Source organism: Lagopus muta, chromosome 12 (assembly GCF_023343835.1).
Source record: "Lagopus muta isolate bLagMut1 chromosome 12, bLagMut1 primary, whole genome shotgun sequence".
Lineage (NCBI taxonomy): Eukaryota > Metazoa > Chordata > Aves > Galliformes > Phasianidae > Lagopus > Lagopus muta.
The window spans coordinates 3,610,166-3,627,123 of record NC_064444.1 but is presented as its reverse complement, the minus strand read 5'-3'; the positions used below and the strand labels follow the sequence as shown (position 1 = coordinate 3,627,123).

General features: G+C 36.1%; 1 protein-coding gene across 5 annotated transcripts in view; it reads left to right on the top strand.

The window, feature by feature from the left end:
- CDH13 (cadherin 13) overlaps positions 1-16,958 on the top strand; it is a 427,664-nt gene that overhangs the window by 302,608 nt on the left and 108,098 nt on the right. The gene's annotated exons all lie outside the window — the stretch shown is intronic.

The following is a 16,958-nucleotide window of genomic DNA, read 5'->3' as shown; positions in this document are numbered from 1 at the left end:
GTTTCCTACTGCCAGAACTTCAGAAAAAAATCTTCATTAAAAATTGTCATTTGCAGAATTGCTATAAATCTTTCATTATATTGTTATTATCTGATTTTACTGTAATTCAATGCATACTCTGACAACAGAGTGCAGATTTTGCTGAAAAAAGAACCACCAAAAACTATGTCAGTAATAACGACCTCACAGGCAGCCATTTTACTGCAAGTTTATTGGTTTTGCCCAGGATGTAAAGAGGTATGAATGGGATTTTTCAAATGCACAGTTTAGGATTTTTGGTTTTTACTGATTTTTGTACATGTGAAATATCATGAGTACTCTACAGATGTGTTGCAGAAAGATCCAAAAAACATCTTCAAGGCATTTACTAAAAGTGACACCGAATTATACTAACTGCCCATGGACTTCGAATGGAGGTTGATAGCTGATAGTGTCTGAAGTTCAACTACAACAGCAGTTATTAAAGTCATTCCATGTATTTTGTAGATGTCAGGATCAGTGTCAGTTCAGAACAAAGAGAACTGGAAAGGCCAAAGGATAAGGAAAATCTGAAAGATGCATGCTTCCCATGTCTTCCATCTTCTTCTTAAGGCTAAGGAATACGACTACAAAGTTAGAAGTGTCTATCAGTTAATCCCAATACTCTCCTCTGCAAATATTTTTAGTTTCTATGCTGGTTTTGCTATACTTCAGTTAATCCATTTAAAGAAAGTTTTCTGTCCTAAATTCAGATTTTTCACCAAGTATCAGTACTTTTGGACTGCTTTTTTCTTAAGAGAGGAAGAAGGAGGGCATCTGAAATTAGTGAATTTGCAACCTGCATGGCTCAAGTAGAGTTCATACTAAAAAGAAAATGGAGTTACTTCGTAGTCACCGTGGGGGTAATTGCTTAGCTATACATAACAGCAGCTTAGACTACTTAGTGCTCCATGAGAGATACCCTGGGGACAGTTCAGAAGAGAAGGTTTTTTATGCTTTAAAATAAAAAACCAATCAGTACACTCTTTTCTCAAAATACAGTAAAGCTTAGCAGATGAGTGATTAAAAGCTCCATCTGTAGTCAAGAGCAGTGTCAAATAAATGCCTGCATACTTTGTGCTGTCTTGAGCACCCAAACCTTATATTGTAAATTCACTAAAATGTATTTGTATGTAAGCTGTGTAGATATCTTTGCACAGGAAGGAATTACCCAATGCCAGAAATTAAGATTACACAATGGTCATGTTCCCAAGAAAAAAAATAAGAAAATACTCAAATTAAAATTCAGTACCAAAAAAAAAAAAAAAAATCTAGTTATTAACTGTGGTTTATCTCTAGATTGTTTTCCTTCATTCCTTTTTTTTTTTTTTTTTTAACTTAAAAGTGGACTATCACATAAACATGTTTATTTTTAGTGTTCCATTAGCAAATTCAGGTTTCCCAGTGATGTTACTGTGAAATAATTCTTGTGGTTTCAGTGGGTCATTACCTCTGATTTCTCCAAATGCTACTCAAACAGTAGTTCACCATTCTCACTGTGTTCTTTCTGTTTCTGTGAAATATTAGAAAGCGTTTCTCTACATAGTTGTATCAGCATCCCATAGTCCTCAGTTTGTAGTATTGAAACACGTAAGGTATTCAAAAATAAAGAAAAACAAAAACCAACAAACAATAATATCAAACCACAAGCACTACTATCTCTTATAATGAGTATAGAAACATTTCAGAAGCTCAAAACCTAAAGCATAAATGAACCCAATCTTATGGTTGACTGCTATGGAATTAAGAAAGGGTCAAGTTACCACAGAAAAGCTAGACTTTACATGCATTGTGTACTTTTTTTTATATGGGTATGAAAGCTCTCCATATGATTTTTTTCACATGCTTGAAGATCACTGAATTCTGTCAGTGATCAAAATGCTGTCTTCTATGCATATAATTTAATTTTGCTGATTACTTTTTACATTTTGCTCTTGACATCTTCAATGTGTTTCTGTCTCATAAAATGGAATTTTATTTATTTTTTCATGGCGAACTAAATTTCCTTGAGTGGAAATCCATAAAGCATCCTTCTCCCTGCAGAAGAAGTATTAGCTGATGACTTCAGGACCAAATATAAATCACCCCTAAGAGAGGATATTGCTCACACAAAAGTGATTTGTAAACACTTAAATTAGTGCCATAGTACACCTCCATTTTTAAATAGATGCCTCTGTCTAAAATATGAATTCTGCCATGTATGTTGATGGTACTGTGGAACAGTATTTTATGAATGTTGAATTTTCTTTTAAATCATATGATAAATGATGAACTTAAGTTATGTTTCCTAACAACGTGCACTTCATAGTTTTTATAATAGTAAACTACAGCCCACCCTGGACATGATGATGTTCTTAGCATAGTATGGAAAACGCTTGTCCCCTTAATTTCTCTCTAGAGCATTTCTACTGGGATGTTGCATTGCATGCCATTTAGAAATAAGTTTATACAGACCAGGTGACCTGCACACTGCAGGTGAAGTTGGATTCTATTCCAATGGTGGCTGGGGAGAAGAATTAGAATCTCTAAAATGGGGGAAAATTCTACTGATAGTCATGAATATTTTTCAGTTTTAAGAAGCAACAATGGAAAGAGGCCATAGAATCTGGCCTTTGTTTCTGCAGTGAAGAGGGGGAAAGTAAATTTTGTTCCAAATGTATTTCAATTTAATAAACATCTGTCATGTATATTTAAAACTGCCATTTCAGGATTGTAATTATATCATCTGAAAATAAGTCCTTCTCAAAAGAGAATTGAAGTGACAAGCTGAAGAAAATGAAACATGACATTGCTTGTTCTCCTTTCGTCCTACAACTAAAATTTAAATTAAGTTTCTTCTTGTCAGAAAGTATTTTAATTGGAAATTATTTTTGATTGCAGTTTTCAGAGAGGGATGGGATTCTCTTAGTAGATACACAGGAGTTGTTCAATGTCTCCTTAATATTTTACTAAATTAATCATTTGCAGATATTTTAAATAACTGGCAGATGTGCTGGTGTTTCTAAAGGAAGTTCAACAATTAAAAATGGATCTAAAGATTTTTGTTGCTCTTCAACACCTTTGCAAATAGCTGTGTTATGTCTGATGTTTAGCTATAGTTTCTTGTTGGGAGAAATGAATATTTGCTATTAGCAGTAACTAGACAGTAAAATTAGGCTGTTTCAGTTCAATTTATGTTTATTGCTAATTTCTCTTTTAAAAATCCTGAATAAAAGTTATGGAGTCATATTCTTATGGGAGGGACATATCTTAATATCCTTCTAAGTTCATTTACACTCATTCCACAGTCCTTTAACGAACTAAAAGAGCCTAATTAAATTTCTTCCTATATACATTCATTTTCAGCTTTCAGATGTTCTTCTTTGAGATTCTCTGTAATAACAATCTAAATTTCACAGAGGACAATGACATTTACGCCATGACCATCATACATGTTGGCTTTCAGTACGAGTCGGTCTGTAGGGACAGAATTCTAGATGTTTGCCCTAATATCACTATTTCTAAGATCACTAATATCATTATTTCTGAATTGACATAAATGCTTTTTTAACACCTGATTCAGCTGATATCAGCTGATTCAGCAGATGGTGAAGCAGGAGCAGGGTATAGGAATGCATCTCTAAGGGGCTATCCAGCTGATAGTTTCATGGAAGTTGCACTCCAGAGAGTAGGTAGGTCTGCATAATAATAGGAGCACCTTGGGATTATTAGAAAAATTACAGAGCTGAAGCATTTTTTTATATAAACATTTATTTTGGCTCCATGCATGAAACTCTCGGACGAGGAAGAGAGACTTGAGAAGGAAAACTCGATCTGAGATAGTTTTGTGTTATTCCATTTCAACCATGAGATGTAACAAATTCTGTTGCCCATTTTATCTTTCCATTAATTTGCTGTCCTAGAAATATTTGAATTGTTTCTGTATTTCTTTGTTAATGTATCCTTGATAAACTATAAAACTTAAAGAAAGGTCAAACTGAAGGGATGTGACACTTTCCACACATAATTTCTGCCTTTTCAATGAGCTGTGAGTGACAGTTGTTAAATGTGCAGCAGGAGACATTTCTCAAGGGAATTTGTCAGATGTTGTGCATTCTAGTCCCTGGAAGTCCAGAGAGTTCCATTAACATCATTAGATGTTTGAGGACACAAGAGGAAGACAGTGGAATTTGTGCTGAAGCTGATACAGATCTGGTGTGGACTTCTTGAGTGACTGGGAAGTTGTTGCCTTTGATTCTTGTGGCACACCTTGCAGCAGATCGAAGGCAGCTGTGTAGCTGAGCAGGGAATTAGAGGTAGCATGGCTTTTTGCTAGACTTCTGATTTCTTGCCATAGCTGAATTAGAGCATTAAGGTATCATCTTCTTGCCTCAAAGGAAAAATAATCACCAGGCTCTGTACCTCTCCACGTTTAGAGGTAGCAGTTTCAGTTAACAATAGGTGAAAGCATTTCTTTTAGCAATCTGGCCAAAGAGACAGTTGTAAGAGGTTCAGAGAAGCAAGCGATGTGTGATTCAGGTAGAAGATTTCAGCAATTTGAAGTAGATTATTTTTTTAAGCCTGTCCAATTAGAAGATTTTAGAAATTGTTGTAAGCTTGGTTTTGGCTGTGCTTGCAGTGGGTCCCTTACATTAAAGAATAATGTGCCTTCCTGCCTAACTTCCCCTCTGTGTGTCTGAAGCTTTCCCAGAAGTATGCTTTCCTGCCCCTCATCTTTTATGTCCCATAGATCTCTCCGTACTTCTGTCTAGCTTACCAACTGAACAAGAACCTAACCCATGCTGCTGCTTCTCCTGCTGGGTTAGATTCTTGCTCAGTCAGTAAACTAGCTCCTCTTGAGTTCCTGAGTGAATCAGCTCACAGAAATATCTAATGTCTTCCAAACGTGTCACGTGAGAAAATGAGATGAAACTTGTGTGTCTTCTCAGAGGGACAGTAAGCAAATCATCAGTGCAAGGAACTAGTGAGGCATTCCCTTAGCTTGGCTGTTTGGGGAATCTTCCCCCGGGATCATGACTTACTGCCACTTTATGTATGTAGTTTACTGATGTGAAATTGTTCTTTCTTTCCAGCATGTGTAGTGCCTGAAGGCTTATTTAGAAATCCAATATGGAGCTTACATGTGGAAATTTTGATGCAGTAGTTTTCAAAAACAGAAAGTCCTCAAAAGTTATACTCTCTTTCATCCTGCAACAGAATATCGGATAAGGCTTGCAAAAATCTTTTACCTTACAGAATAGCAGTTGTATTGTATCTGATTGCACAGCCCCTCTGGATTCACTGTGCAGGTCTCTGTAAAGGGCATTGATTTCCTCCCAGGAACAGAATGACACAGTTTAAGGTACGTTCTTCCTTGAAAAAAAAAAAAAAGCTCTCAGTGCTGTATCATCACCACCAATATGGCTCTTCTTTCCCAGAGAGTAAGAAGAAAGATTTGTTTCTTACATAGTAAAAAATTCCACTAGCAATAGCCTCAAGCCTGAAGTGACTTTTTCATCTTGCCTAATTCATTAAGGACTGGGTGAATCTTACATGAGAACTGCTTTCAGGGAATAGAAAATCTTTCAAATTAAGTTCTCTTTGGCTTCACTGGAAGCAGAGAAAAGGATTTGATGAAAGACATATTTCTCGGCTAGCAGCTCCTTTAACAATTGTAATCTTTCTGTGTACATAAAAATGTGTATATATGCAAATCTATATAAGTGCACATATACAGACTGCTGTATTGTGCTTTTTTTTTTTTTTTTTTTTTTTTTTTTTGCGTTGAGGGTTCTTTAAGAGTTGATTTTGTAACTGGTTTGCCTTCAATTGGAAAATGCACTGCAATTTCATATGATTTGCTGTGGCTGTTGTGTATCACAATGAAAGGACAATTACCTCACGTTGAAAGGTGTAGATAAAATTAGATCAAGCTTTTACTAAAGCAGCTACAAAAATGGAGTCTTACACCTTTAGAGAGGATGTAATCTAAAAACAAAATCAAGACTTTAAGCTGTGTAAAATGGCGTACATTTGGTGCTTGCTTGGTTTTTTAAGCCTTCAAATAGATCCTGACTCCTTCAAGGTATGAGATGAAGAATACCTGGGTTCAAAAGTTTTTATTAGGACTTCTGTAAGATACTTTCTACTAGCATCGGTTTATCAGTTTATTTTTCCCCGTAGTTCACACAACATAGTTTATCAGAATACACATGAGGTAAGGAGAAATTGTTCACGTGATCTGCCATATAGTGTTATTTCTGGAAGGCAAAATGATTTGTGATTTGATCTTAGTGACTTAGTAATTTACTCCTACTTGAACAGATGAGATTTAAATTAATGGGGAGATACTAGTTTCTAATATATAAAGCAAAATGTTTTTCTTTTCCGAAATTATGGAAAGAAGTGTGTGATTTCCATTTCGCAAAGAAGGAAGACAGAAAAATGACACAGATTTTAGAATATAAATTAAGAATTTATATGACATTTTGAGGAAATGGATAGAAGATGCTGTGCTTCAGCTGGACCAAACACTGTCTTTTCCAATCCTATCCAGAGAAAATAAATTACATAGTACAATTCAGAATGACGTGTTTAAGGGCATAAACTCGGTAGTACAAGCTCTCCTAGACAAGTAGGTGACTACTCATCTACTATCATGAGAAGATTTCACAATAAATAGTGTGAGTTAGAATTTTGAGTGATTTTTTTTTTTTTGCATGTATGTATATGAGTAAAGAAAGGAATCTAGATGAAGAAAAATATGCAGGAAAACTTCCTATTGAAGAGTAAACTATGAAATAAATACCCTAAATGAATGCTTATAATTTGATGTAGAATTTAAAAAAAAGAACCCAACAGCACTTGTTAGTATGCTTTACAACAGCAACATAAACAGCATCAAAAATAAGCCCTCTATGGGCAAAGTTCCTATCAGAAAACATAATTTTTGGAGTTAAAAATTGTTCCTTTCCTACTTTTAGAGGTGTAACTTAGAGATTGATTTTGATGTAAATTGAGAGTTTTCCCTTGCGTGGAATTAGAAATAATTACCAGTCTTCACGCATAACTTTCTTATTTTGAAGGTTTCAAAAAAGTTAAACAAGTAATCGAAAGAGAACGTACACTTTAAAAGACCTACAAAAATAAGTCATTTAAGGAATGTAGAATATGGAGCAATCAGTAGATATCCCACACATCTGATGAGCACTGATTTATCAATGAATGTGATGAAAAAGTAAACAGGTGAAAAGCATCCATGCTATTTCTGAAAAACTGGCTTTTACGAAGAACAGTCATTTCTGTGTATCCAGATGTTCACATAATAAGGTGCTATTTAAGGTTAGCACAAACTTCCCTCTATCTCGCTCGTCTTTAAAAGATATAATTTGAGTACTTCAGAAAAAAAAATGCAAATCAACACATGTAGGCATGGCAGACGAATGGAAACAAGAAAGGATTTGAAATGTTATTATATCCACATTGTTTTTAGATTTTGTGAGTCATCCAGGCTTCTCTTCCATAGAAAATTGCTTCAAAAATTGCTCCAGGCAGTTAGCTCAAAAATCATGTTTCCAGATTTGTTCATAGACTTACAACACTTGTTCACATCTGCTCACTCGAAATGGACACAAACAAATACTTTGGTTTTATTCCCTGTCTTTGAACTTAAGCAAGATGCAAGCTTATCTGAAATCTAGGTATCTGTGACTCTGAAATATTTAAGAATTCTTTCCCTGCCTCCTTTTTTTTAAGCAGCAAAGCAGTTGGTTAGAAGAAAAAAAGTGATGGATGAAATTAGAAGGCTTCTTACATACTTAATCATTTAAATAAACCAGATTAGAGTTTCAAAGGTAATGATTTTACCAAGAGGTGGGGCTAATCAATATGTCTGAAATTAGGCCTTTTTCCTTTTATGTGGCTGGAGATTTTGTAGCCTCGTTTTAGACAATGAGGATGTTGTATTTAGTTGTACTGTCTTAATTCTAGCTACCTCATGAAAAGTGGCAATGGAGTGATCATGTCAGTGTCACATCAGTATTCCAGGTTCAGTAATGTGGAAGTAATATTTTTAAAACATATTTTACAGGAAAAAAACGTTCTTCAAATACAGGTGCATGTCAAATACAAAGGCTATGAAGGATATGAAATGAGCTAATGGAAAGAGGAAGACAGGAATGCATTTTATTTCTTCCTCTTTAATCACTGGAAAATCCATTTTCAGCTAATCAGATTTTGATGTGCAGGATGATAGGTTCTTGCAAGTTCAAAAATAGGTGTTTCATCTGAAGGCTCTCCGCACTGTAGCCTGTACTTCACTTGACCTGTTCCTTTAACGCACATGTTAGCAGATAAGGAAATAATGGAAAAGCTTTAAAAATCATTTACCTAGAAAAAAAGTATATTTAACACTTGCCACAGATGGAAAGCTTAAAGGTGCTTTTCATGTGTTCATGGATATAGAGTGTTTATTTTCCCAGGTTTAAGTTTTTCAAATCTCAGATTCTTGAACAAAATGGCAGTATGTTAAACTCTAGATGGATTTAAATCAAATGACTGCAGACCCTGACAGATCAGCACTTTTTCTGGTTGCTATTCTTTGTGTTCAATTTCCTTGTGAACAACATGTATAGAAGCCATGACTACATTGCTATAACCTCAAACATAGGTAATGCTACTCTTAGCTTGAGTTTCCTTAGATCGTGCCTCTGTGGGAACTCCCTGAGGCTTCCTTGTTATACGTTAATGAGGAATTCTGCATCTTCGTTTATTGTGAAGATCTATTTGAGTGTCTGAAGAATTGTGTAAAAGGTAATATTGACATTTTCTGTGAAACAGATTTACGTGGGCTGTTCTGAACAATGAATGCATTATCTTGAACTGAGGTCTTGACCTGTGAGTATCAGGCTGAGATCTAATTGAGTTGTCAGAATGTGTTCATTTTCATTCTAGGCTTCAAGTTCATTTTCTCGTAGGTATCAGTGATCATTGTTGTGTGGTCTTAAAGTACGGTACACACAATGACAACTGAAGTGATATTTGACCATATACATAGATTTTAGGTCTTTGTTTATTGTGTTTTTGCTGTTCTGTGACTAACACTCGTTTATATTCAATTATCATACCTGCCCAAATCCTAGTTAGTTACAAAAATGGTTTTGACCATTAGAGATGTTGACTTAAATTTTGCAAGTGCTGGAAATCAGATGTGCTCTGCAGCTAGTATAATATTTATATATTTTCTAAAATTTACTAAATCAGTAAGATTAAGTTACTGAATAGAACATGTCAGATTGGTTGAAGGTAAACAAGAATGTGTATTCAACATAACTTGCACTGTAGCCAATGGTACTGAAATCCCAAATCTAGGAAATTTCTGTAGAGATGTATTTACCTGGCTTTAAAGTACCATCCTGACTCAAGGTAGCAGTAATGAGCCAAACAAATGCACCATGAGATTGGTGTTATTGCAGCATAAATAGTGCATACATGTACCTCAAATTTTGATCACAAATCCAGATTTGTGAAACAGAACTGAAACAAGGAAGTGAATTATATCCATATTGGATAAGGTAGTCTGAATAATTCTTAAACTGAACAAAGAACTTGTTGCATTAAACATGCACACAGTTTTCCAAGACATTAATGGAGGAAAGGCTGCTGTGTTGCCCTATTTAAGTAATACAAAGAAGAAAAAAGCTTCACATTTTGCAGAAGTTTTGAAAATGCATATTTAAAAATGGTGGCAGAGTCTGTTCTCACTCTGCTGACCAACGTGAAAAGTGCAGAGCTTTTTATTAATAAAACGTTGACCCAATTGTACTAAAAAATTAAAGCAACTCACTAATTCTTTTTATCTCCAATAAAGACAAGGCTTATGTTACAGGTTTTCAGAACAATAAGGATATTGGCATTCAGCAGAGGCTGCGTTACATTTGTAGTAGACTTGAAACCACTTGGTTCATTTGCTGTCTGAACCTTAAGCGTGGGCTGTGATACTACAGGATTGTGCAGGTGATAGGATTTCCATAGGGATGATTGCTGAAACTAATGCCTCTTGGGGAGAGGAAGGCAGGAACAGATTTTAAGTGCTGGTCTGTGGCTTTCAGCATTCACAACCAGAGCAGGTGGAAGTGGATTCTTATATGTAGTGGTTTTAATGTAACTGGTGCTCCACTGATTCATGTTGGTTACTGTAGTTCTTCAGAAGTTAGGACACGTCTTTCATGTTAGAAATAAATATTCTGCCCCATGGAAACCAGTGCTTTTATTAATTCATTCTGTTAATTAATTAGCATATTGCAATGCTCATTCCCTGAACTGAAAAGCTGGGAAACAGTATTCATCTCATGAAAATACTCAGCTACTATTTTAATCCTTCACTTTTGCTGTCTGAGATGCTATGATGTATTTATAGTATTATTTTTTTTTTTTTAATTAAAAAAAGAACAAACAACCACAGGCAAGTTGAGCAGAAATGCTTTACAAGCTTGTAAATTCTCATGAGGCTTTTCAGATAAACATTCTCCTTCTTAAAGTGTCTGATGGGTATGCTTATGAAATGCAAGGTTTTTATTTGACTGCATTAAAAGAGAGAATTCTTGATTTGTCCCAGATACTTCTTACCTTCCAAAAACTTTTCTGCGTGTCCTGATTTTAACTGGGCCATTTAATTTCTGTTAACTTCAGTCTGTACAACAAACAAAACACGAGAGACAAAATAACTTTTTAGAAGTAATTTTAAGCATGGAAGTTTAGTGGAAGAGTGAAGCATCATTAATTTTATCAGGCCATATAATCAGAAGGAAAAATAAGTTTAAATAAGAGGTCAAAATCATGAGTATTTATAGTTATTAGTAGTTTTATGGGGCGTTCAGAATTGATATTCCCTGTTGACTCATAAACTTATTTTTACAATTGACAAATCTAATTGCTATGCCACGGTCATTATTTATTTATTTACTGTGCTAAAGATGTTGAAAATTATATTCTGTCCTCGGAACTTTTAATTGCTTGAACCAAAAGTGATACCTCAGCCTGTGCTTCGCTCCGATGTCAGAACCTTGGACGATAATACATGAGCTTTTGGAAGAGCTAACATCACAGTAACTGAGGCTCTATAGTGGGAAGGAGAAAAAACACATTGGAGAACAGTTTATTTTAGAGAAAGTTTGTAGAGCTGTTGAGGAAGCTGTATCCCATTTTCAGCACAGCAATATACTGAGGGTTTTTCTAGGTGACCGGCACTGAATATGAGCAGGCATATGCTTAAGAACTGCAGAACGATTGTCCTTCATTAAAATTTGGTTATGAAGTAATCGTTTATGAAGCCAAGTGTGGCAGCACAGTTGAATGCCCATACCTGCATATGCATGGCCCTTGCTAACTTGCTCCATCTAGGGGATTCTTTGCATAATTTGTTTTCTCCTTACGTATTTTAAGCCTTTTAAGTAAAAAGAAAAAAAAAAAGAAAAATTAAAATGTAGCTACAGTCGTGTAATCAAAGCAAGAACCAGCCTGCAAGCACAAGGAGTGTACTTTATGGATGCAATGATATGATCACAGCAATCGTCTTACCCACTGTTGTTTAGTAAACATATAAAACCAGTTTGCGTGTTCAGCCCACATAGAGAGTTTTTTTGACCTCGTATTTAATCTGTTGTTAAACAGTTTTGGTTTGAAAAAGAATTAATATTGGAATGAAATTTGGAATGTCTTGCAGAGCTTGAAAATAAGTAAATGTAGGTTTGATGCTGAATGTGGTATTTTGTGTAGGGCATTTTGGCTCTCTCATACAGTAGCCTAGCAATACTTCTGATTTCCTCACCCAGAACCACAGATGCTGCTAATAAGCTGTTGCTTGTCTTTCTTGCTTGACCATTCCCTGTGTTGACCATCCATTATAGAGGTACTGAAGTCAAAGGCTGAATCAGTTGTTAACTGTAAGAAGTGAGTGTTTCACCACATTAGACTCTGCTAATTAGCTCTAAATGATACCTAGGCCTAAATCAGAACATTTGACTTCCTTCCAGATATGTTATTTCGTATTCATTAACACTGATTTTTAGCATGTTAACAATGTAAAAATACTTTCATTGAGCTAAAGATGTGCATAATATTTTCATCACTAATACCAGCATCATTAGCAGTATATTTTAAAGGCATTTGGTTGTAAGGGGGAACGTCGTGTGCAAAATTAAAATAACTATCACCTCATTAGTTACAACCACATCAAAATATTTAATTTGTGAATTAACTCATTCCTAGACATAAGCAGAATGAAAAGCAGTGCTTCAGTCTGCTGAGGTTTTTAAAAACAAAAATGGAGTTTAATGATCAGGAGAGCAGAGTGAGTTAACACCAGGAATGGATACGTGAGCTGAAACCTGAGAAATAATAAAGCTGCATTTGGTCACTAAAGGGGAAAAAAAAAAAAAAAAATACAAGGAAAAAAAAAGAGAAAAAGGTGAAGGAAGGAAGGAAATCTCAATAGAAAAAACTGTCTAAGTGAGAATCTCAGAGCAGTGTGAACTTTGGATGGCTGAGGATTGTAGTGTTGAAAAATATTTGCACTGGGGCACTTTTTAGTGTGACATTTCATTGATGTTCCCAATCCAGGCAACTCTCTTCAGAAGCCTAGGAGTGCTTTAGCTGGTGCAAGCTCTAGCTGTATTGGTATTAGAGGACGTGGAAGCGTGTATCCCATGCTTGAGTCCTGCTGAGTTATATGCTTTTTAGTGTCCCTGGATCACCAAGGGATGCCAGCCTGGAATTTTGTCCTTCAGTCATAACTAAACCAACTGATAGAGATGCAGCATCTGAAAACTCATCCAAATTGAATGCCAAAACCAGATCTAATTAAGAAATCTGACTCTTTTAAGTACTATAAAGGATGTGGCTTAGTGGTGCTCCCATCAACTCTGCAACACCTCTTATTTCAGAATAGTCCTTGATGGTTGGACTCTCTCTGGGTACTTGCCCAAACCTTTATATATGGTCATTCTCACCTCTGCCTCGGCCATGACCTCCTTAGTGCTCTTGCCCTGCCTTCACAAAGCCTGGAGTCACTATTTCTCTTGCCCTCACCTGCACAAGGTTTTGAACTTCGCTTCCTGTCTCTTTTTGAATGACTGAGCCACTTACAGCTTTGGCATTTTCTTTTAACCTTTCTAGAGATTTAGCTTATGGCCAGATCTGTGTGTTCTCACTGTGATGCTCTCTGTTAGATACTGAAAATATAACTTGTATTGTCTTGCAATGTACACAGCAAATTACTCTTATTACTCATCTCCAGTCTTTTGCTGCAGCAATCCATTACAAAAGAAATAACCACCAAATCTTACAGAAAAGGGCAAAAAGAGCAGCTAAGCTGAAATCACAGCTGCTTTTCTCTGTTATCTATTGATGACTGCTTCCAAATAATTCTGCTGTTTGTGTATCCTCTGATTCAAGATTCTCGGGCTCTTGTCTCAAAGTGAAAATGCCTTTCAATGCCTTTGAGAGCAAAAGTAATCATTTATACACCAGTTCCACTGATGTGGAATATTAAACATGGAAATACCAGAAGTCTAGGCCAAAATCAGCTAGAAAACTTGAATTCATAAAATGTACTTAAATCACTATTAAAAATTAAAAACATACAGGAAGAACTAGAATTATTCAGTTTTCTAAATGAGACCCTGTGTGTGCTCATTTTCTCTTTTTAAATGCCTTGCAGATGCTTAATGGCATGATTAATATGGAAAGAAATCAGTGAGTTCTTGCATTATCTTTTGCTTTAACAGTTCACGTTTGTACTTGGCAATGCAAGAAATCAGCAGCAATGAAGAGCTCAATGCCTTGGAGTGCGTTTCCTGTTTGACAGTAAAAATTGCACCTGCACGAGTTAGGACACCATTTTGAAAATAAGTTTCTGTAACTAGAAAATTGGGCTTGAAAGCCTACAAGAGAAAGCTTTTTGTGCAATTTTAGACAGCTACTGCTTTCACTGCATTAGAAATCTCACACAAGTAGTTCTTTGCGCAGTGGGCATCAACAGTTGTGCTTGTTTTAGATGTGGTTTGGGAAGGGTAATAAATATTAAACCTAATCTTCTGTGTCACTGATACAGGCAGATAAAGCTGTCTGCTTAAATAGGTGAGGGTATTGTTGTTAAAGGCAGGTAATAAGTTTCAGTATGTGTGGTACATTTGATTCTAGGCGTAGTTACATGTTTTATAGACTTTATTTGGAAATCAAAAGTGAAAAGTCTGAGTACGTGTCTGTATGTCTCAAATATTTATTTGTCATCCCAACTACTGCTCAGTTGAAACATTTGGAGCTTCTCTATCTGATCCCACGAGATGTCCCATAAAAGTGTTTTGCCTGTGGGTATCAATATCTATATGCAACACAGCTGTTAGACTCAGCAGTGTGATAGATTCAGCTTTTATGAACATAATGAAATGGAATTTTTAAATGCAGTAAAAACAGACATAAGATGGCATATCAAACGGAATAGAGTCCGTCTGTGTTCTCCTTTTCAGGAGCACTGTACACTTCTGTTGCCTTTTAAAAGTAAGAACTGCTCAGGAGATTCTGCATCCTACTTTCCACATACTGAAACAAGGGCTGCTCTGCTCTGCACAAATCAAATCAGGCTGAATTGCATATTAATCAGAGCCCCTTTAGCAATGCTTGCCACTCAGCAGCAAGACTGTAACACTTTCATCCTTGCACAGAATGTGCTGTCATAATTGGTTTGTGTTAGGTGTTAGAAACATCTTGTGACTGAATGACCTGTAACTAATAAGAAGCAATGCTCAAATGAAATGAAGGTCCTTGTCTTTCAAGCACTATACAAATGGGTTCCATCTGGCAGTGTAGTGACTAAATGCGTGATTTATGTTGGACTCTTATGTGTTATAGGGTGTGAGATTTAAAGATCCTCATCAGAATGCATTGCTTCCTGCTACAGCTTTGAAGCTTTTGAACCTTACAGGAAGCTTGAAAGACAAGGAAAGGTTAATTAGGAAAAAAAAATTAAGAAATTTTAGTTTAGAAATGTTAAGGTTAAATTAGGTTAAACAGCACACCTTTGCTATCCTGTTTAGTTTTCAGATGATATCTGACTGAGCAAAAGGGTCAAATGGAGACTGTTGAAAATGAAAGCCAACAGTGACGTGGTTAAAACGTTCACCTGGAAAACATTCTCTGGAACTTTCATATAAGGGTTTAAACCACAGTCTGTCTTTAATGGGTCCATACTGGAGTTGATTTACTTGTTTCTTGATACATAAGTCATTGAAACCAGTGCTTTCCAATTAAAAGTGATGGTCCTGAAGGATCAGCGTTTCCTGATGAGAAGTGTTTAATAACAAAATACTAATTGGTTGTAATGAAGATAGTGTCTCATAGTTTGGAGGTCCTGGTATTTTCCTACAGGAATAACGTTTCTTGAAATGAAGGGAATATTTCTTGCTGTCACGTGTTCAAGGTAAACCTGACCAGCACATTAAATTGTACTTGAAAAAATATTGCAGAGATCACTGGTGGCTTTGTGCATGCGGATCAGCTTTAGCACTGCTTTTCACACCAGCACTGATATTTTTTCCTCTTTTCTTTCATTCTTTGTTCCTCTTACAGCAGCCTTGAGCTCCTTAATAGCAACACCTTGGGACAGAAGGTATTTCTGCTGTATTTGCTTATTCTTGCCTGGGAACAGTATGATTTAATGCAGTAGGTTGATAGCTGACAGGGATGCTGTGTGATTGCTTCCTGCACACTGTGATCCAGGGAGAGAGGTTTGGAGGAATGTGGCAGAGCAAGGAGAGCAGTGACAGGCAGTTCTTCTTTCTCTGGCGAGAGCAGCAAAGTATGTTCATTTGGGAACAGGTATCAGGAGTGCAGGTGTAAGAGGAAAAACTACAAGCTGGGAGCTTCTCACATAGGAAACAAAAAGAAACACCCAAAAGGAGCAGGGAGCACATATCCAGCCAAGCCTCAGTGATTATGGAGAAAAAGAGAATTCCTAGGAGGTCTGTTTGAGTTTGTTACAGTTTGAGAAGGCAGTGAAAATTGCTGGAGGAAGAGCAAAATTGATCCCATCCAATAGCACACAGTGCTCAGGGGGATCTTTTTCGTTTTTTTTTTTCTTAGTTTTTTTAATCTATCTTACATAGTGAAGTTGTTTTTTTTGTTTGTTTGTTTTTTATTTTTTTCTTTAGAAAATAAGAAGACTCATATTACTCACTATATGTCTTGAAATTTTTTCTGGCTGCTGCAGTTAGTATCCTAATATGACACCAGACAGAGAATAATAGTCTTTTCTATTTCAATGCCTGGCTGACTCATCCTTGAGAGAAGATAGTATATAAAGAGCACCTGCTCCTCTCAACTCTGTCCAGCCTCCATCCAAATATATTGCAACAGATTCAGTTTTCTTTCAAGGTATCCATCTTTCCTGGATAAGTTTTGGTGATTTTTTCCCCTTCAGACTCCAACAGAAGCTCTCTCTGAAGCTGCATGATTTTAAGATATGACCTATAATTTTAAGATACTATTGATTTGTAGTATTGCTGTTATCATATCTACAACTAAGGCAGTTCTTTATATGTCTTCACACATCTATACTGAGAAATGCTCTTGTTCTATTTGAGGCCAGGGCGAAGTAACTTTAGCCCCTTCAGCCTTTCTTGAAATGCAGTATTATAACATTTTGGGCAAAAATACATTCTAGAACTCAAGTGATGAGGCATTATACAAAAATAAATACATCAGGTAAGGGAAATGTAAGATTCAGTTCATCTCTGTTCCATGCACTATTCACTGTTATTGAATTAGGAAGCTTTACTAGAGATACTACGGTGGAGAGATGAGCTGCTCCACCCCAGACAACTGTGCTGCATTCAATTGCATGTTTCTGCAAGGCTCAAAAGTACAGCAGAGCTTCGTTAGTCAACCAGTAGAGCAATAGGCAATAC